This window comes from Ochlerotatus camptorhynchus, unplaced genomic scaffold (genome assembly GCF_037179485.1).
Source record: "Ochlerotatus camptorhynchus isolate MF236.1 unplaced genomic scaffold, CSIRO-AGI_Acam_v1.1 ptg000277l, whole genome shotgun sequence".
Lineage (NCBI taxonomy): Eukaryota > Metazoa > Arthropoda > Insecta > Diptera > Culicidae > Ochlerotatus > Ochlerotatus camptorhynchus.
In genome coordinates, this window is record NW_027040766.1 from 1,022,775 (window position 1) to 1,043,721 (window position 20,947).

Below are 20,947 nucleotides of genomic sequence, written 5' to 3' on the forward strand. Positions count from 1 at the left end.
TATACATTAGTACCGTCCCAATGACGCGTTCATCTAGATAAAATTAACAAATAGCAGATTTTAAGCGATGGGCCCAATCTCAGATCCGTAGGCCAACATAAGAGCCATTTCCTATACATACGTTTTAATTAATAAATAATAATCTAGTTAGTTAATATCAATAAATTAAAGGTCCTCAACAACCTAATGTTTGCAGCCACAAAACCTTAACTGAAGACACCATACCTCTAAATATTAAAACAAAAGTACTAGGGCTACGTTCCTGCTCAATCCTCATCCTGGACCACTGTGCAGTATGTGTGTGTGGGCGCGAACGTTGAAGGAATTCCGCAAATGATACGAGGCAGAATCGGAAATAGAAGTTGCTTTTGCCAATTCTTTCGGACGAGGATTCATCCGCTTTCACGTTTTCAGATGATTGGGCAACGGAGGAAGTTATTTTTTTTTTTTTTTTTTTTAAGCTCGACTCCACACCCGTTACGAAAAGTTCGAAATAGTTCAGATTTCCAACCAGTCATATACATACAAACACACGCACGTTAAAGTGTTTAACTGCCAAAACTTCACCGAAAACGACGTAACTTTGTGCAGTTAATGAAACCTAAAGCAAATGCAATCTCCTCACTAGAAGTTTCAAGATAACAAAAGCGGTTGGTATAGAGTGGGACGAGTATTTGTTCTCCAATCTAAATGACAAAAGTTTCACCTTGTTTCGGGCTGGCGATACTGATGGAAAGTAGATGAGAGATAACCTTGCTTCAGGATCAGGTTGCGCTCGAAACGATGTGCAGTGCATTCCTATCGTCCTCATGTCGTAAGACATTTGGTTGAAAGTTTCCCCCAAAGGATCGGCATCACAACCTGTATATAGTGGTAATATTCTCCCCAGGAATGGTGAAACTTTCGCTCAGCTACCTTTCGACAGCAGTCGTCGGCGTGGCGGTGTGAGGTGTGTCGTCAAGTACTTCGAAGAACATGCATTTGAGTGCTGCAAGCTTCTCAATCACGGCACACTGCCGGCTGGTCCGGTAGCTCGTAGGTAGTGGGGGATTCGATTGCAAATGTGGAATTCCAATCGAGCGATTTTAGTCAATTAGGAAGCATTCGAATACGGCAATTTGCCACTGCAAATTTCCAGCTCTCCGTTGGGGTCATTCGATTGTTAATAATCCTATTAAGTATTAAGTAGCATTTAGAATGTTGTTCGGAACGGTACCGGGCGTATGGATTGGCCAGTCGTTCAATTGGTCGGTTTAACTGAGGAGAGCTAAATTCACTTAAATTCGAACGAGGCAATTCCGATACTCGAACAGGTTGATGGTTTTACGTGATAAACCTTTGTGAGATGAGAGCCCCATCAAAGACATGCAACTGTTGCTGCTCCGAAGGTATGCTCTGGTCCATACCGCAAATTCAGTTGATTCGATACAATTCAATTTTGCAGTAATTAGTTGTAGTAGCTTCCTGGATTTCAAGTTCGAGCGATGCAAATGAAGATGATGGAAGTGCATTTAAGTATATTAGATTGCTCAATGTGATTTTATTGTAAAGAGGAAATTGATAAACTTTAATTTAACGATTGTCATTATTGTAATATCTGGAAAAGTTTGAGTCGTTAATGATTGAGAGACTTTATTACCTTAACCAGTCTTGTTTTTGAAACCTACGGAAGAAATTCTAGACCGTTTTGGGAAGGTGATTGCACTTGCTTGCTTTGTAATGACTAGGTTCACTAAGAATCTAGGAATGTTTGGAAGCAGTTCCTGTCCTTGAGTTGGAATTTATATCTCACTTACGTTAGTAATCTACTCTCCCAAATTCTATGCCGCCGCCTGTCACCATTTGCAAGAGAGTTCGTGGGGCAATACCAGGCGGGATTCATGGGTGCCCGTGCTACCACGGACCAACTTTTCGCGATTCGGCAGGTTCTGCAGAAATGCCTCGAATACAACGTGCCCACACATCATTTGTTCATCGATTTCAAATCCGCATGCGCCACAATCGATCAAGATCAGCTATGGCAGATTATGCACGAGTACGGATTTCCGGATAAACTGACGCGATTGGTCAAGGCGACGATGGATCGAGTGATGTGCGTTGTTCGAGTATCGGGGACACTCTCGAGTCCCTTTGAGTCTCGAAGGGGGTTACGGCAGGGTGATGGACTTTCGTGTCTGCTTTTCAACATCGCGTTAGAAGGTGTGATCAGAAGAGCTGGGATAGACACGAGTGGCACGATATTCAGGAAGTCCATCCAGCTCCTTGGCTTCGCCGATGACATTGACATTATGGCACGGAACTTTGAGATGATGGCGGAAACGTACATCAGACTGAAGGCTGAAGCTAGACGGATTGGACTTGCCATCAACGCATCAAAGACAAAATACATGAAAGCAAGAGGTTCTAGGGAAGACAATGTTAGCCTCCCACCACGAGTTCAGATTGACGGTGACGAAATCGAGGTGATCGATGAGTTCGTGTATTTGGGCTTACTGGTGACCGCCGAAAATGATACCAGCAAAGAAATTCAAAGACGCATTATGGCAGGTAATCGTGCCTACTTTGGACTCCGGAGGACGCTCCGGTCGAATAAAATTCGCCGCCGCACGAAGTTGACTGTCTTCAAGACGCTGATTAGACCGGTGCTGCTCTACGGCCACGAGACCTGAACTATGCTCGTGGAGGACCAACTACGGTGGAGTGCAGATGGATGACGGAACGTGGAGGAGGCGAATGAACCACGAATTGCACCAGCTGCTGTGAGAACCATCCATCGTCCACATTGCAAAAATTGGGCGACTACGGTGGGCTGGGCACGTCGTAAGAATGCCGCACGACGACCCAGTGAAAATGGTTCTAGAAAGCGACCCAACAGGATCAAGAGGCGCGCAGCGGGCAAGGTGGATCGACCAAGTAGAAGGCGACTTGCGGACCCTTCGCAGACTACGAGGTTGGCGAAGTGTGGCCATGGATCGAGTAGAGTGGAGACGACTTCTTCGGACAGCAGAGGACAACAAGGCCTTAGTCTGATTGGTACGGTACGTACGTTAGTAATCTGAGATAAAGAACGAGAAAACAAAATCAATTCACACTCGTAAATGGATGTTTAACAGACGTTGTGGAGTTTATGTTTAACAGACAACCGAGGACACCTTTTGGCTTGGGAATGAACCCATGATATTCTCCTCAGTAAGCAAAATACGGTCACCACTAGGTAGTCAAGCCCCTTATATCAAGTCCCTGATCAAGTTGTTCTAACCCTTCTTCGTCTTTTTGCTCGCATTTCAAGCTTATTTTTTAACTCAATATTAGCTTATTGAGTGCTCTCAGCATTAGTCTAATTGTGTAGCCAGTACAATCATACTCTAGTCCAGGGAAGGCAAGAACTTTTCCAACCCGAAAAATGTCTTGACCGAACCGGGAATCGAACCCAGCTGCCTTCAGTATGGTCTAGCTTTGGTGCTGCGCTTTTACCGACTGAAAAAAGGAGGCCCCTTGAAGTTGCTCAAGGGAATTTTTTTTAAATTATCGTATAAGGTTTCGACGGAAGGGTCTCAGAATTTTATTAAATTTTGGTCACAGGTAGAGTGTATGATTATATGAACGAAAAAAATTGGGGTTAATATTTTTAATTTTCGAGGACATCACGTACTTTTAAAATTCATAGTGCGATGTCTAGTGAAGTGATAAAGAAATTATCTCAGCGTTTGTCCAGGTTTTGTTCACCTTCGACTCCGTCGTTATGTTTGTAAGCAAAACGTGCCAGATCTTGAATTTTCTTGCTAAATTATCATACGGCGTATCCATATTCAATGTGGCGGTAGATTTCACTAATTTAATCGTGTTCTCGATTGGCGAAATTGGAGGAAAATTCAAACAAGTTACAACAATGTTTCCCAAGCCAGGTTAACATGAAGCAATTTTCAATTTCGCCCATTTTTATTAGGGCCTCTCTTGGCTGCTGTCATTTCACGCCAGGCCTTCGATAAACCAAAGTAAAAACTAATTTGAATTTCCATCCATCGATTGACAACCCTCCCGGCAGTCAGTGCCGTGTCAGATTTGCCGATTCCAATATTTCCATAATTAAACCACACCATATTGATTTATTGGACATTTTTCGATCACGAATCCCAGCCGCGATTTTCACGCCCAGCTGGACATCCACTACCGCCCCAGAACGAAGCACAAAAATCCCTTCCACCGCCGGAAAGCACCCTGGCGACCACAGCACCGACCGGCTGGTTTGTACCGGCGTCATCAGCATTTTTCCGCTTCCCACTTTCGATCGCCCCGACCGTCGTCGTGGTCGTCGGTAGGTGTCGGTGAGAAGAAAATGCTATCCGACAGGCTTAAGTGCGACGTGGCGTGGGAGGAGCAGGTACCAGTCTAGATTTATTACCATCTTTCGTACTGAATTTTTAATCGCAGTTTAATTTTATTAATGTATTTTTCATAAACCAACATCGTGCTGCCGTGGCCAGCCGGCGGCACTTCGGGACCGTTTTCACAGGATGGCGGGGACTGGCAGCGAGGTGTGAAGAACGATGAAACCAAAACCACGGATAGACGGACGGTGGCCGTTTGTTCGTTCGTTCTAGCACTGCAAAGAAAGTTGATGGACAAAAGTTGAAGGGCGCAGGAAGAAGTTTCATAAGCGAAGCAGGGAAAACGGAACAAACCACCAGCAACAACGGTGGACACAGGAACACCAAGAGGGAGGTTCTAGTTTGATTTGTGTCTTTTTTGCTGGCAGCCAGAAGCGAGCGTGAAATGGAAATATTTATTTCTTTCAAACCGAGAATCGAAACCGGAGACTATGATTTATTGCAAGGGAAACTGGAATAATATTTGCTCAGAATTTGGGTGGCCTGAGGCATTGTATCGGTATGGATATTGAGGGCATGATTTGTGTACCAACAATCGAGTGGGAGTTACCATAAAATTGAACAACGGTCAAACTTTCACGTGATTAACTACATGACCATCGAGCTCATGGTGATAAACTTTTCCCCCTAATTATCCAGTTTGTGATATGCAATCGGGCGAACATTTACTCGCTAGTTGCTGCTGCACAGGCACCGGGCACCGGGCACTTACCTTGTTATTTTCAGCTCGTCGTCGGCGTCGTCCAACGAATTGCGTGCTTTAAATCGTACGACCAAGTTTTAGTTTGACACCACACCAGAGCGTGCACTGACCATTGAGATATCGCAGTATAAATCACGATCAAATATACACTGCACGCAAAACACAACTTGCTAACGTTTCTCTTCTAACGCGATACGAAATCACTACTAGCTTTGTATTTATATTCAAATATGGCTTGGAAAATGTGTGGCCCTGATTGATTTAGCTCCTGCACGATTGTTGATTCGATTGGTCACCGAACACGGCACTGCTTATCTGAAACGGGAATGTAGAAAAGGTGGAAAATTAGACGATTTAACGGCTAATTAGCGTTTGTCGTGGCTTCTAATTAAATGGATTAGGACACGCCATTCCGGATTTGGATTGTAGGTGACTATTGTTTGAAAATTGTGGTTTTTGTAGGTCCAGGTTTCAAGAATAATTGTTAGAATTCAAGATACTGGAAACTATCTCCTGATGAATCTGATGAACATTTGCTAGTTTGGATTTTTTAATATATATATTCTACTTTCTTAGTGTGCCCGGCCTTGCTCGGGATTAAATATTAGCTTGAGTTTATGCGCCGATTCAAAAAAGCATGCTATATTTTTTTTTCATTTGAACAGGACCCTTCTTTACAAAGGGCGGAGGGGTCGCGAACCATCATAAGAACCTTTCCTGGCCCCAAAAACTCCTGCATACAAATTTTCAACAAATATGTGTTTTGAAGTTGTTTTTTTTTTTTAAATAATCAAAATGCCTAGCATTTTGCAGGAAAACATTCACAGTTCTTGCACAAATTGATCAAAATTTTCAACCTGTCACTCAGTAAATTGGCGAAAATTGCACAGGACTGCAATGCCATCTGAGAACAACCCGAGTTAAGCTAAGTTTCTCTGGTGCTCTGGGGCTTATTTCAAGAGGTCCTCCATTTCCTCTATACGATTAAGCTCGGTACATGTCGTGCTGCGTTGCGAAAAAAAGAGAAAATTTCCTAAATAACGTTACAATTAAGTATGATTCACTCAAATTGTGTTCGATAATTCGAAAACAACTAAATACATTTTTATTTGACTATTGCGGGGAGTTAAGAATGGTTTTTAAGGGCTTGAAATTTCTAAAACTGGATCTCATTTCATGGGTTTGGAAAATAGAAATATATCGTGTCGGAACAGTCCAAACCACTATCCAGATGTTCGGTGAAGAATTTACCGTCCAGAACACATCAAAATCAGGCCGAAAACCGGGGCCTATGGAATGTGAGCTGGATCGGAGGTCACCCAATCTCTCGTCAATAAGAAAAATGGATCTGTTCGAGATTTGGCTAAAACCTGGAAACCTTGAAGAGTAACGTCCAACAGCACCAGGACATGAAATGGTTAAAATACGTTAAAGAAGCAATGGAAATCAAAACGGAGTCAGAAAGATGCTATATCCTTCAAATCGGACCATTAAAAATTGCAATAAAAACAGTCAACAGAACGGTGAAATCATCGGCTGCATCAAGGCGGTAGATCAAATCCTGTGTAGTGAATGCCCAATGATGCAAATCACTAAAAAGTATTTAATCGAATATACGGACACCAAACCGACATAAACAAATAGAGCAGTTCCACACCAAATGACGAATCGGAAAAAAAACTCGACCTTTTCCGATTTGCTTGGAACTTTGTTTGCTAAACTTCAAAATGGACACTCACATTTAAAAAATATATATATATAGCGCGGAAACGGCAATTCTCATCAAAATGTCGTCTTAGACAAAGCAATAGAGACAAATATTGTTAACTTGAGAAAAAATATACCAAAAAATGTTTTTAGTAATATCAAAGAACATGTCCATTGAAAAATTTAATACCAAAGTCTCTCAAGATGTCCTTGTCCGATCTTTATTTTATTTTTAATGAAAAATGCGAACTTTTGAAAGGTTTAAAATTATGGACACATAAATCGTTACTTCATGTAATTTTCACAAAGAAAACAATGTTTGAGACATTAGGTCGTATGAATAAACTCTTTTTATTCATACGGCCCATTTTAATCATTTTCTGTTAAAAAACACAAAACAAAATAATAATAATAAAAAAAAAAAACAAAAGTTCTACACTGAAAATATTTTTTCGTTAATTCGCTAACGCTCATTTCGTATCAATGGGTTTCGTAGATATCACATATATTTCGTAAATTGTGCGAAACATTTGTTGATCCTAACATTACGCTTAGTTCGTAAAATACAAGAACTGAACTTCGTACGGACGTAAACACTACATACAAAAATCATTCGTTGATTCGTGAAACTACAAAACTATTCGTTCACCTACGAAAATCATTCGTGCATTCTTGCATTGGACGCTCCTTATTATTACGAACCAATTCGTTTGTGGTACAGAGTGTGTGACAGCTAGAAGAACATATTCGTTAGTGGATGTTTTTCGATTCGTTCAACATCATCATTGGACTGTGGAAGTTTTGCGTTGTTTTTTGGCCCGATCACCGGTGTCGATGCCGCTTTGCAGCTGCAGCAAACTAAATCCATCATCCAACGGAATACGTACCACGGAGGAGCAAAAATGGCTCAAGCTGGGAGTTCCGTCTTAAGATATGGCCATCTTGGCACTGACGATCAACATGACGGATGCAACCAACTGCGTTTTCATCGAGGACTATCGGGAAGTTCACGGTCCCTGATGAGGTGAGCAATTTACCATCGTTTTGCAATTTGTAGTGGAACTAATCCTAATTTTCTTCAATATCCACAGCCTGTCAATCGATGCCCGTGAATTTTTCGGTGGACATAGACCGTATAGAGATCTTGGACACAGCCTATTCAACAAATCCTCAAGGTCATCGCATGGATGTCGTTCGAGACTGGATACTTTAACGAGACCGTGTCACTGTCGGGAAGGCGTTAGTGTGCTGCGGTTTTTAGAAGCTACTGGTGCGTAGTGAAGGAACCAAAATGTGATGAATTTATTTTAATTATTCAATATTCAATTCAATAAAGTTTTTATTATGACTTCCCAAAAAGACAGTTTTTTTTTTCCAGAGAAATGTTCGTGACTCTATGTATTGCTTTTCGTAAAGTTTTACCATATTTTTGTAAGTATACGGATGATTCGTAATATTTTGATACCTTCTATTTTTTCACGCGCATACATCCGTCCTTAGTTATAAAAAATATTCGTATCGAGTATGGCAACGCTTCGTAAAATACACGAATGTTAGGAAGTGAATGATTTTGGAAATTTATACGGAACAAGTTTCTTAGCATGTACGAAAACTTTTCGTTGCAGAAAACAACGAAATAATTCGTGAAAACAAACAAATGCTTTCGTTGTATAAACTAAATTTTATTTTCAGTGTAACGACTCATGTTAGTTTTCAAGTGTACATGGTTTTGAACACTCCAAAAGTTTACATTCTTCATAATCCTTTTTAATTTTTTTTTTAAAGCGAGCAGTCATTTTGATTAGAAATCTCGTATCTGCGCTACAATTTATTGAAAAAAAACAAGGGCTCAATTTAAAAAATTATACAAACCATGTGAACCATGAATTCAACCATCGACTACGAGGTTCAACCGGAGACGTCTGAAGATGTTGACCGGTGTCTACATACCATCGAAGAGGCGGTTTCCCGGGCCAAAGAACAATAAAGGGTGAACACGAAATTATTGCGACACATTCAACAGGGCATAACTTTTTTACCATTGGGTAAAAATCAACCAAATTTTGCACAATTTCTCATTGATGTGTATTGTGTACATGCTGTCAAACTCGAAGTCGTGTTTTTCGATTCAACGAAAATGGAGGTGAACCAACGCGAGTTGAGAGAACAAATTCTTTCCAAACACCTGGAATTTCCTGACCTGTCGCACCGGCAGTTGGGAAAAATGTTGAACATTCACCATTCAACCGTCTCCAGAGTGTTGAAGCGGTTCCAGGAGCGGTTGACGTTGGACCACGGTAAAGGAGCTGGAAGAAAACCGGGACCGGAGAACAAAAAGACGGAGGGAAAGGTGAAGCGGATGATTAAAGCAAATCCCAACGTCTCAAGCCGTGATTTGGCTAAAAAGATCGGCATGTCGCAGAGCTACGTCCAGAATGCAAAGAAGAGAGCTGGACTACATACATACAAGGTACAGAACTTTTCAAACCGCGATGAGCGGCAACAATCGACGGCTAAAACTCGGGCACGGAAGCTCTACGAGAAGATGCTGACAAAATATGGCTGCTGTGTGATGGACGACGAAACGTATATAAAAGCCGATTTTAAGCAAATTCCGGGGTTGGAGTTTTTCACCGGCAAGAGCAAGTTCGATGTGGACGACAAATTTAAGAAGAAGAAAATGTCGAAGTTCGCCTCCAAATATCTCATTTGGCAGGCCATCTGCTCTTGCGGACTGAGGAGTGAGCCTTTCGTGACAAAGGGCACAGTAAATGGCGAGATCTACAAATCTGAGTGCCTCGAGAAGCGCCTTTTGCCGTTCTTGCAGCAGCACGACGAAGCTCCGCTATTTTGGCCAGATTTGGCATCATGCCACTATTCTAAAAGTGTCCTGGAGTGGTATGAGGCCAATTCTGTCCATTTTGTTCCAAAGGACATGAATCCGCCAAACTGTCCGGAGCTGCGCCCGGTGGAGCAGTACTGGGCAATAATGAAGCGGGAACTTCGGAAGAGCAAGAAGACAGTCAAAGACGAGAAGAACATGTTAAGAAAATGAAAAAAAAATGAGAAACTGGTACCGGATGACACTGTAAAGACTTTGATGGAGGGCATCAAGCGAAAATGCGTTCAATTTTACACTCAAGGCTCCATCGATTAACTTTTCTTTTGATTTTTGAAGTAAATATATGTATAAAACTACCTTAAAATTTTGGTTTGATTCTAAACATTATAAGAAAATTGGCATGACATTTTCGGTGTCGCAATAATTTCGTGTTCGCCCTTTACGTGCCAGTATCCAGAGAGGTGAGTAACACTCTGAACCTGATCAAAGATCATTCAGACCAGGATGGTGGATCTCAGAAATAACGATTTTGTCAATAAGATCCTTTCTCTCCCAGATTTTGCAAAGCCTTTGTGGAAGCTAACGAAATTCTTAAAAAAAATAAGCCCAGACCTATTCCACCACTGGTTCCACTGAATCGTCTCGATAATTCTGTGGTGCATCTGATAACTCTTGTTGAGAAGGCTTCTGTGATTGGCCAACACTTCGTCAGCTGCCATATCTTGGACAAAACGTATACAGTGATACAGGATACAGTGATCTTATCAAGATGTTACACTTGGTTTTGGTTTTTTCAACGTGCTCCCTGAAAATCAGCTTGCTGTCTAGTGTTAAGCCGAGGTAGTCTACTCTTTCGACCATTCCACCAGTGTGCCGTTCAGGCAGATCTTATTATTCACCGACGAAACAAGTCTGGGAGATTTAGAGTGTGGAAAGATGATGACCTGGGCCTTTGCCGCGTTGATACGGATCTTCCAGCTGTTGAAATATTCAGACTGGACGTCCAGGCCTCTCTGAAGTTTGGCAGTCAGAACTCCGATGACCCTACCCTTGTAGTTAGACGATGGATGTGTCATCTGCGAACAGAGACAACGGTCCACCATCAGGGAGAGCCGGCATATCGGAGGTGAACAGGTTGAATAGAATAGGGCTAAGGATGATTGTGGAACCCCAGCACCGATGTTGAAAGCATCCGATGTGATGCCATTAAGATAGACCCGGAACGTCCTAGTGCTGCAATTTGAACACCAGGCCATCATGCCATACATCGTCGAACGCTTTTTCAACGTCCAACAACGCCCGCAGATGTTTTCGAAGCAGGATTGTTCCGTCTGAGAATGTTTGTTATTCAAGTCAGCTGGTGGACGATCGAATGACCTTTCCGAAAACCAAACTGTTCCTCGAGTAACAAGTTGTTTTCTTCGGCAGATGTTAGGAGCCGGTGGTAGACTGCTCTTTCAAACAGTTTTGATAACCCTCAGAGAAGGTTGATTGGTCGATAACTTGAAGGAGAGGACGGATCCATCCCAGGTTTCCGGATGGGTATGACTTTAGCTGACTTCCATCACGAGGGGAAGTAGCCAAGTCGGAGGCACATATTAAAAATCAGAGCCAGATGGTTGATTCAGGATGTTGTCGAAACCTCGGGCCTTCATGTTTTCAGATGATTTGATTTAGGCCAACAGTTCTTCTGCCGTAATCTCGAATTCCTCGGCAAAAAAATGGGAATCTGATGGAGGTTGGTTGCGTTTACAGCAACCTCAGCTTCGTGAGGACTGATGATGTTTTGTCCGAGATTATGGGAGCTGATGAAGTGTTGACCTATCGCGGCAGCTTTCTCTTCAGGAGTTATCAGATGAACCACTGGGTCGCCGTAACGATCTAGTGGGGTAAGTGGTAGAATGGGTCTTGGCATATTTTTAAGAATTTTGGTAAGTTTCCAAAAGGGATTTGCACAATGTGGAAGAGAGCGGATTCGGTTAGCAAAGTTTTAATTTCTGAAGTCCACCATCCTGGCTTGGATGGTTTTTGTTAGGCTATTACAGTGGGTCTTAAGGACAGGCAGACCAGAGCGTTAGTACTGCCTTCGGATGGTGTTACGGAGTCTTATAAGGTCTTTGGTAAATCTGTCAAGGTTCAGAGTATTGCTCACCTGTCTGGATACTAGCACGTGTTGTTCCCTGGTCCGGGATATCACCTCCTCAATGGAATGCAGACACCGGTCAACGTCTTCGGGCGTCTCCAGAAGGACACCGTAGTCGACAGTGGAGTCGACACAGTGTTGGAAGTGATCCCAGCTGACACGAACTCGGTCATTTTCGGCGATCATCAAGGATTGTAGGACCACCAGAGCGTTGTTCTACTACTATACAGGTATGTGAGAACAAGCATATGTCCACCAAAGTCTTCAGTACATGCCACTAACGGACACATTTCGAGCTTCTGTGATTTTGAGAAATCGTCGGACACTAATCGGCATCGAAAAAGGTGAATCAATTCTCGGAAAACTCGATTTTGGGCACCTTCCTTGGGTTTCGGTGGTGATTCATACCACAACGAGCACCAACGACGACGGATTAGGCACTAATTTCTGTAACTACTAGCCGACAAACGACGTAACACTATCGCTTCCAGACTCGGGCATCACGCACCGGTTATCGTGGCCAAGTAAATACAATTTACAGTATATTCCCAGCCAAAGCTGGAATTCATTGATGCTATACACTAATTAAATTCAACCATTCGATGCAATTGGACGATTTTCGAATTAAATTAAATCACGAACGCAATCCCTGAGGTTTCGTTTGTTCCACGTGAGAATAAGTATATGTTCTTCCAAAGCAGGCCCTCTTGTGATACTACATTGGTACTTTTCTCCTTCGCTGGATAAACAATCGAGACGATTTACCGTTTGTATGAATTTGCAACTAGTGGCTAATTATCATGGATTCGGCTGTTGGCACAATCTGTCGTTTGCACAGGTAAGCTGAACGGCATATTTTCAGCCGTAGCGCAAATATTTGATACTACATTCACTCTTGACTGGCTCGAATTGAAATCTGAGGCTACAAATTGTACGTTTTGAGTTGCCGATTGGACGTTTTTTGAGCTGTATCGCTTTGGAATTTGCTGTTTTCTAGCTTCGGTAGCACAACAGTTCTCACAGGTGAGTTGAACAGTATATGCCCAGCCGAAGCAGACAATTTGCATACTACATCGCCGATTCCTTTCGATTATCGGATCTTTCAACGCTTCGCCAAACTTCGAGAGGAGCAACGTAACTAGTACTGGCTCTTGGTTCTTTGTTTCCGTACCGTGATTCTTCCGACAAAAACCATGTCAACGAAGATTACCAGGTCAACAGATTCCCTCAAGGCGTCGAAATCGAAACTCAAGGGTCTTAGAGCGTCTAAACAACGTTAGTCAGTTCATTAGGTATTATAAAGAGGGTACAACAACTAGTCAGGTCAATGTCCGCTTCGAACGTATAGGTTTATTGTGGGAGCAATTTAGTGAAACTTCTTGGGAGATCGAATCGAAGAGCAGGAAGGTTTCGAAAAGGAGCAACTGGAGTTCGAGAATCGCTATTACCATGCTAAATCGTTCTTGATGGAGAAAGCCAAGGAGTTTCTGGATGAATCTGTTCGAAACCAGTCAACACGGAGTGCGGAAGCTGCAAGTACACATGGTACAATGGACCATGTACACCTACTGCAAATCTGGCTCCAGACTTTCGATGACTGGTTGAGTTTCAGTGATCTCTACGCGTCCTTGATCCATGAAAATGCAGAACTTCTGGTTGTGGAAAAATTTCACTATCTGAAAGGTTGCTTAGCAGGCAAAGCTAAGGTGCTAGTTGATCCGCTGAAGATAACTAGCGACAATTATCAAATAGCTTGGGAGTCGTTGCTAAAACGCTTCAACTACAGCAAGCTACTGAAAGGAAACAGGTACAAGCGCTAGTCAAACTAACTTCACTCGCCAAGGAATCGGTCACGGATCTCCACAGATTGGCTGATGGATTCCACCATTCAGATATTGCATGTCATCGAAGCTGCCGAATACAAGGATTTACTGCTGGTAGAACTGCTGAGTTCTCGTCCGGATCCAGTCGCTTGAGGTGGCTGGGAAGAACACACGTCCGCTAAGGAGCAAGACACTCTACAGGATTTGCAGGAGTTGCTACAACGGAGAATCCAAATCCTGGAGTCTCTGCCAGCGAACGAAGAACCTAAAAACAACAACCGAAACTGAGTTCGTTTTCACCGAAGGCTAGCCACAATGCCGTGCAATGGAATACAGCCAAGTGCCCATCATGTACGGATATTCATGGGCTACACACGTGTCCATCCTTTATGGAAATGTCATTATCCAGCATATCTTCCTCGACGGAGGAGTTTGGTAGAGGAGATGATCAACCCGATTCGTACCTTCATCAAAATTGACCTTTGCTCGCTTGCTACCGCTATACAGTAATGCCCCGTTTTTGTCAGCCCCCTGATGAATTTAGGGCTGACAAAAACGGGACACTGACAAAATCGGGACATTTTTTTTCGCTTAATTTTTTTAACATAATATCTTTAAATGCTTTTTTATAATGCAAGATTTATGTTTTAGGAATCATTCAATATATACGAGCCCATTTAGGGAGGCGGGGGGAGCTGGAATTTCAAATTTTTCGTAAGTGTCATATAAGAAAAGACATTCTTACATTGATGGTGTGGAGGGGGGGGGGGGCAAAATGGACTTAGGTAAGAATTAAATGGCCACTCAATGCATATGTGGTTATGCATTTTCTGTAAGAACAAAAATAATAATACATAGTGCATAATAAAGACTTGCATATGTCCCATGGACCCCATATTAAAATTCTCTGAATGAAATTTGTAGAGATTTTCACACACACACACACATACACACACACACACACACACACACACACACACACACACACACACACACACACACACACACACACACACACACACACACACACACACACACACACACACACACACACACACACACACACACACACACACACACACACACACACACACACAGCCGTGCTATTCTGCTCCCAAGAAGGGTGACACCTTCTTGAAATGGCGAGTGGGCTAATAGTGCGGATGCCCCTGTCCCGGTAAAACCTTGGCAGGCCTCCGGATACGTTCAAAACTCGTCACCAATTGGTGACTGGTGAGTAGTAGGCTCAGATGTAACATTACTGACTTACGCCGATCTGGCTCTGAACACGGCCCCCATGAAGGACCGTGTGAACCCTAGCATAGCTTCCCTGCTTGCATAGATTACTATGGGATCACGATAGGAGACTACATACAAAGAGTGGAGATAGCGGCCCGGAGGGGGGACCCATCAGAATGGAGAAAATCGGAGAAAAAAACAAAAAAGACGAAAATGAAAAAAACCAAAAAAAATATGAAGGACGACGGCAAGACGCCAGACAGCGAAAACGGAGGAGCAAACGTGTTCGCAAGAAGCGGAAAGCTGCAGAGATCACCAGCGTCAAACCAGGTGACCACAGCGAGTTCCAGTAGTAGCATACCCCAAGTGGAACAGCATGGACCCCAAAGAGAGCAGCTAGGTGCGGTGCCATGCCAAATATTCACACCGAAATCCAGCAGTGGCAAACAGCAAGAATTGCAGCTTGGGAGAACCAAAATGACGGAGGTTAGGAGGAAGATCGATGAACTCTATGTGTTCGTGAAGGATAAGAACAACATACACAAGGAGGTCAAGCTACTAGCGACGGTAATCAAATCCGGCATAACTGTGGCGGGAACTGCAAGAATGGAGAAGAAGAGCTGAAGCGGCCGAAAAGGCTCTGCTTGAGGCCAAGGAGAATGCAATGCTGGCTGAAGCGCAGGAGACGCTGAAGGGACCAACGAACCCACGTCCGGAGAAAAGAGATAGGGAAACGCCATGAGACGAAGAGGACTCCAAAAAACACAAGGACGACGAATACGGGGACAAGGAGCAAGAAGACAGTGATTGGCGTAAAGTCGAAAACCAGAAGGAGAAGAGGAAAAAAACTGAAGGAAGAGGAACAAAGGAAGAAGGAACAGAAGAAGAAGGAGAAGAAGGAAAAGAATAATGAAGAGGAAGAAAAGAAGAAGAAGACGAAAGAGAAGAAGAAGGAAGTCAAGAAGAAGGAAAACCCCAGGCATCGTAGGGAGAGAAGTAAGGGCGACGCTCTGGTTATCGAGGCGAAAGACAAAACGACATACGCAGCACTCCTCCGGAAAGTGAGAGAGGATCCGGAGTTGAAGCAACTAGGCGAGAACGTGGTGAAAACCAGGCGCACCCAGAAAGGCGAGATGCTCTTCGAGCTGAAGAAGGACTCGTCGGTGAGGAGTTCAGCCTTCAAGGAAATCGTCGAAAAATCTCTTGGCGAGGACGCGAACGTAAAAGCCTTATCGCAGGAGTCAGTGGTCGAGTGCAAGGATCTGGATGAGATCACAACGGAAGACGAGGTACGATGTTCGCTGAAGGTGCAATGCAATCTGGGAGATGTGCCTATGACAATCCGTACGGAAGGCGTACGGTGGTACACAAACGACGTCGATACGACTTGCGACGAACGCAGCTAACGAGTTGCTGAAGACAGGACGAGTCAAGGTTGGGTGGTCAGTATGCCCCCTGAAAGCTATCCCTCGGGTTACCAAGCAAATGGAGAGATACTTTAAGTGCGTGAACTTTGGTCACCAGGCGAGAAACTGCAAAGGCCCTGATAGATCGGAGCTGTGCAGGAAATGCGGAGAGAAGGGGCACGTTGCTAAAGGCTGTATGAAGCAACCGAGGTGCATGCTCTGCAGAAAGGAGGACGGAAACGGTCATATGACGGGAAGTTTCAGGTGCCCAGCTTACAAAAAGGCGATAGCGGGCCAATAGTAATGGAGATAACCCAAATAAATCTCAATCATTGTGACACAGCACAGCAACTGTTGTGGCAGTCGACAACGGAAACAAAGTGCGACGTTGAAATGATTGCGGAGTCGTATCGAGTCCCTCCCGATAACGATAACTGGGTGGCCAATAGAGCAGGGATGGCGGCAATACAAGTTATGGGCAGGTATCCCATACAAGAAGTGGTGACGAGGTCTTACGAAGGTTTTGTGATCGCCAAAATTAATGGAACCTTCGTATGTAGTTACTATGCACCCCATGGACAATGGAGCAGTTTTCACCAGATGCTAGATGGACTCACCGGGGAGCTCACCGGACGGAGACCAATCGTCATTGAAGAAGATTTCAATGCTTGGGCAGTGGACTGGGGAAGCAGATGTACCAACGCAAGAGGGTATAGCCTGCTGGAAGCTCTGGTAAAGTTGGACGTCAGTCTGGCCAACGAAGGAACCATCAGCACCTTCCGCAAAGATGGTAGGGAATCCATTATCGACGTCACTTTCTGCAGTTCGTCATTAGTGGCAAGTATGAACTGGAGAGTGTGTGAGGAGTACACTCATAGTGACCATCAGGCGATTAGGTTCAGCTTTGGCCAACGGATACCTACGGCAATGTGGAAAACGAAAGCAAGCAAGCGGAGGTGGAAGACGAAGGCATTCGACAAGGATCTCATAATTTTCAACTAGTCCCTCAACCCCCCTCCCCCCTGCTTTGATCTTTCCACCACCGCACATTTAATTCTCAAAAAATGTCATTATTGAGCTCGACAATCAATAAAATACGAATACGACTGTACAAAACAGTCCACCTCAACCAAACTGATTGAATCATATAGGCTGACAACAAAACAGTCCACCTCAACCAAACTAATTGAATCATATAAGCTGATAAAATCGGGGGTAGACAAAATCGGGGGTAGACAAAATCGGGGGCTGACAAAATCGGGTCACCACTGTATACAATTTTCACACGGCCGTACTCAACGGAACTATCAACTCTATACTTTCATCTCCTCATTTATCGTACAAAATTACCACTTGAAGTCTAATATTTGACGTTAATCTACTCCAACTATGTAAATCGTTAACTTCACGCATGAAGTAATATTAGTTAAATTTAATTGGTCACACAGCATCATTAGACGAGCTGCTGAACTATCATCTGAGAAACTGTTTCTATCAATTTGCCTTTGATAGAGCGATAAAAAAACGCAGTTGATCTTATTACCCCGTGGCGCGTATTACCCCACCTAACCCAATTTTTCGTTGAGTAACAAACTTTTCAGTCTCGATGCAGCAACATAATCATATTTTCTGATCGAAATGTCAGCAACAGGGCATTGGCGAATCCAATCCCCCCAACCAAATCGCTTGAATCAGGTGCCCTGATGGACCCTTCAAATTCCCTAGACAATGAACAAGAATATATTCAATATAAATTTACAATAACGAACTGTGCCGCTGCTGAAAATTTTCATCCGCTCAACTGGAAAATTACGTGCACCCATTCCACTGTTCAGTAACTGTCTTTCACACATGCCATGCATACAATCGCACGAATTGGCTGAGCCCAATCAAGTACCTACCGCCGGTCACATAGTGCCTTATTTAATTTCCTTGTCGTTTCTGGCCCTCCTTTCCGGTTGGTTCGTGAGACAATTTACGATGATTAATGGCCCGGAGCGAATCCTGGAAAGGTGCCGCTGATTAGCACGTGATTAGCGACTACTGGTTCTGACACGAAAATGTTGTTAATTTATTATTTAATGCGTCCTGCTCGGCAGCGATGTGCGTGTTGATTTATGACTACAATGGACGATTCTTCGCGGTGGTGTTGTTGGAGGTCCTACATCTTCCCCCGTTCCAACGCCACTTAGACCGATACCCATAGTGGTCACACGAAGCCAAAGTTATTCGCATAATTTATCTCAAAGTCCATTTGTCATTTGCGTGAGCATCACCGAGTCCCGTTACCGCACTCCGGGGACATTCCATTTCAATTTAAGTTTCAACATTTATCACGGCAATTTAAATCTGGGTTCTTAAAATTCACGCACTGTTGGCTACCAGCAATGGAGCCCGGGCGAGCCCGGGATGCATGCAGGCAAAAACGGATAATGAAGAAAAATGGATTGCAAAGGGAAGCCGGGGGACGCTTCGAGTGGATGCGAAAAAATTGTATCCTGGCAGCAACCAGACTCGTGGATGCATTATGAATCTTTAATTCTGAATTCGGACGTTTGGTTCGGATTTACTGATTTTATTTTCTCTCTCATGCTTGTTATTCGGTCTCTCCGTTCGTCCTTTTGCAATCAATTTTCCAAAAGAGACCAACCAGCATTGAGCGGGAAAAGAATTAATTCTTTACAGCGAAAAGCTCTTTAGCCGAAATGCGGAATGGACTATGCGAAGAGTAATCGTACTGAAAGGGATTGCCACGTCGGTCAGCCCCTGTGTCCTGAATCGGGATAAAAGTGGGATCCCTGAACGGCGAGATGAGAGAAGAAAAAAGTTAAATGTATTTCCCCGGGGATAAGCTTTTCTTCTGAACGCTGTTTTTTGTTCTTCCTGTCCGACGTTGATGGCCGTGTTGGGGTTTTCCCTCCGATTCCTGGTTCATATTTTCAACCGGAGGCGCACTTTGTTGGAGTGCTATTTCGCTCTCCCCCATTGGTCTTGGTCGTTTTAAACTTGTGTTGTGATGGTTGAAAGTCGCAATATTGAGTCCATTTGGAGAAGCAGAAGGCCAAGAAGGTTCGTAATGTGCCTACCCCAAGGGCGATCTAAAGCGAGGAAAGAAACAGATTCAGGTTGCGTGGGGCTTGGTCAGTTAGGAGTGGGAAATGTTTTGAACAATAGGATAAAAGGTCATCATTTACTGGTCCTCGGTCGGCATGAAGCGCTGAGGGTAAAGTCTACTTTATTCCTCCAGCACATGGATTGCTCTGAATGTTTTATGATGGGGCTCGCCCGGAATAGGCCACATCGACTGAAACAAGTGGAATAATGATAATATACAAATTGATTTACGTTGACCCACTCAGGTAATCTTTTTGATCGTTATGGACTTCGTTTTACTGGGAAGGTCTGTTTTGAAGAACATCGTAAGCTTTGAAGAACAAACCGCAATCGACATTTGAATTGTTTGTTCGTTTTAATCAAAAATGCGTGTAATTAACATCCCTCAAGCAATACAACTGGAATTCTTCGTTCTAATTACCCAATCCACTTCACGCTCATTACCAACAGCCAGATGCTAATTGCTGTAAATTAAACAAAACTCCTCCGGAATACTCAGAACACTCCCATGACATGGGGGAAAACCACAAAGCATCTGGTGCCGTCTACGCATAACATCGTTTTTAAACACATTAACTCCACTCCCAAAAAGTAAGTTAAAGATAGCCCCCCGGCGCGTTTCTTTCAAGAGCTTTCAAAAGTTTTCCACTTCTTCATCACCACCCCTACACCTTCAGCTACATCAACACTCGCATGAGGTACTTCAGTTTCATTTACGCTGTATCTCTTAATACGTGTCGTGATTTTGCAGACGGTTTCTTTGCAAAACCAACTCGTCTAAATTATTCAGGTAAATTTATTCGCTGAAGTTTTGTTGCTAATTACTACGCACATAAATGTTTAGAACCCTGTAGCGCGGGTACACAAACATATGCACGCAGACACACGTGAAACACGGCAAAGGTTGAGCAATATCTAAATTGGTTTTCTCGCAAGTGGAAAAAGCGGCCGATGGAAAGATTCACTCAAGCATGAGAAATTCATCAAGTTTCTAGACTCAATATTAAGCCTATCGAAGTCGACCATGCGTGCCAGAAAATACGTTTACGGGTTTGACGTAGGACACAAAATGTCTAAATCATGCGACGCACATTTTCATCAGTTGAGGAAAATGGGTTTGAAAGTCCTGTTGCGACGGTCAAATGAAAGGCATAGCAGTAGCAGTTGATTCACTTTTTATTTCCATTGATTAAGGTGATAAATTGGTTGTTATATTTCAAGTGGTTTAGGCATAACATATGTGGAACTCTTTCATCGAAAATCGACTCCATTTCAGTGATTTCAAGTGGTATAGTGGGACATCGATCTGTCAAATTTATTATACCAGCACACAGTACACAGTGGCTTATTTCTAGCAAAATTCAGAAACGGGTTTTCAGTTTATGGAAAATAGTGAGTCTTATGTAAAAAAAATGGAAATGTCCAATTTTGCCCTTTTACCCCTATAAATTCGAAAAACACTCTCCCCCCGAAGAGCGCGAGTAATACGTACAGTGAAAATCGAATTCGCGTAAATGGAGTACATGTAGCATATGGAATTTGACCTAATAGGGACCAACATGACATATCTCGCGATCCTGGA

General features: G+C 43.4%; 1 protein-coding gene across 1 annotated transcript in view; it reads right to left on the reverse strand.

Moving 5' to 3' along the window:
* The window catches only part of LOC135706300 (neuroligin-1-like), a 762,843-nt gene that overhangs the window by 658,325 nt on the left and 83,571 nt on the right, over nucleotides 1-20,947 (reverse strand). The window contains exon 2 of the mRNA XM_065227888.1: nucleotides 5,101-5,406. The gene's annotated coding sequence lies outside the window, so the exon portion shown is untranslated. The remainder of the gene's footprint in view (nucleotides 1-5,100; nucleotides 5,407-20,947) is intronic.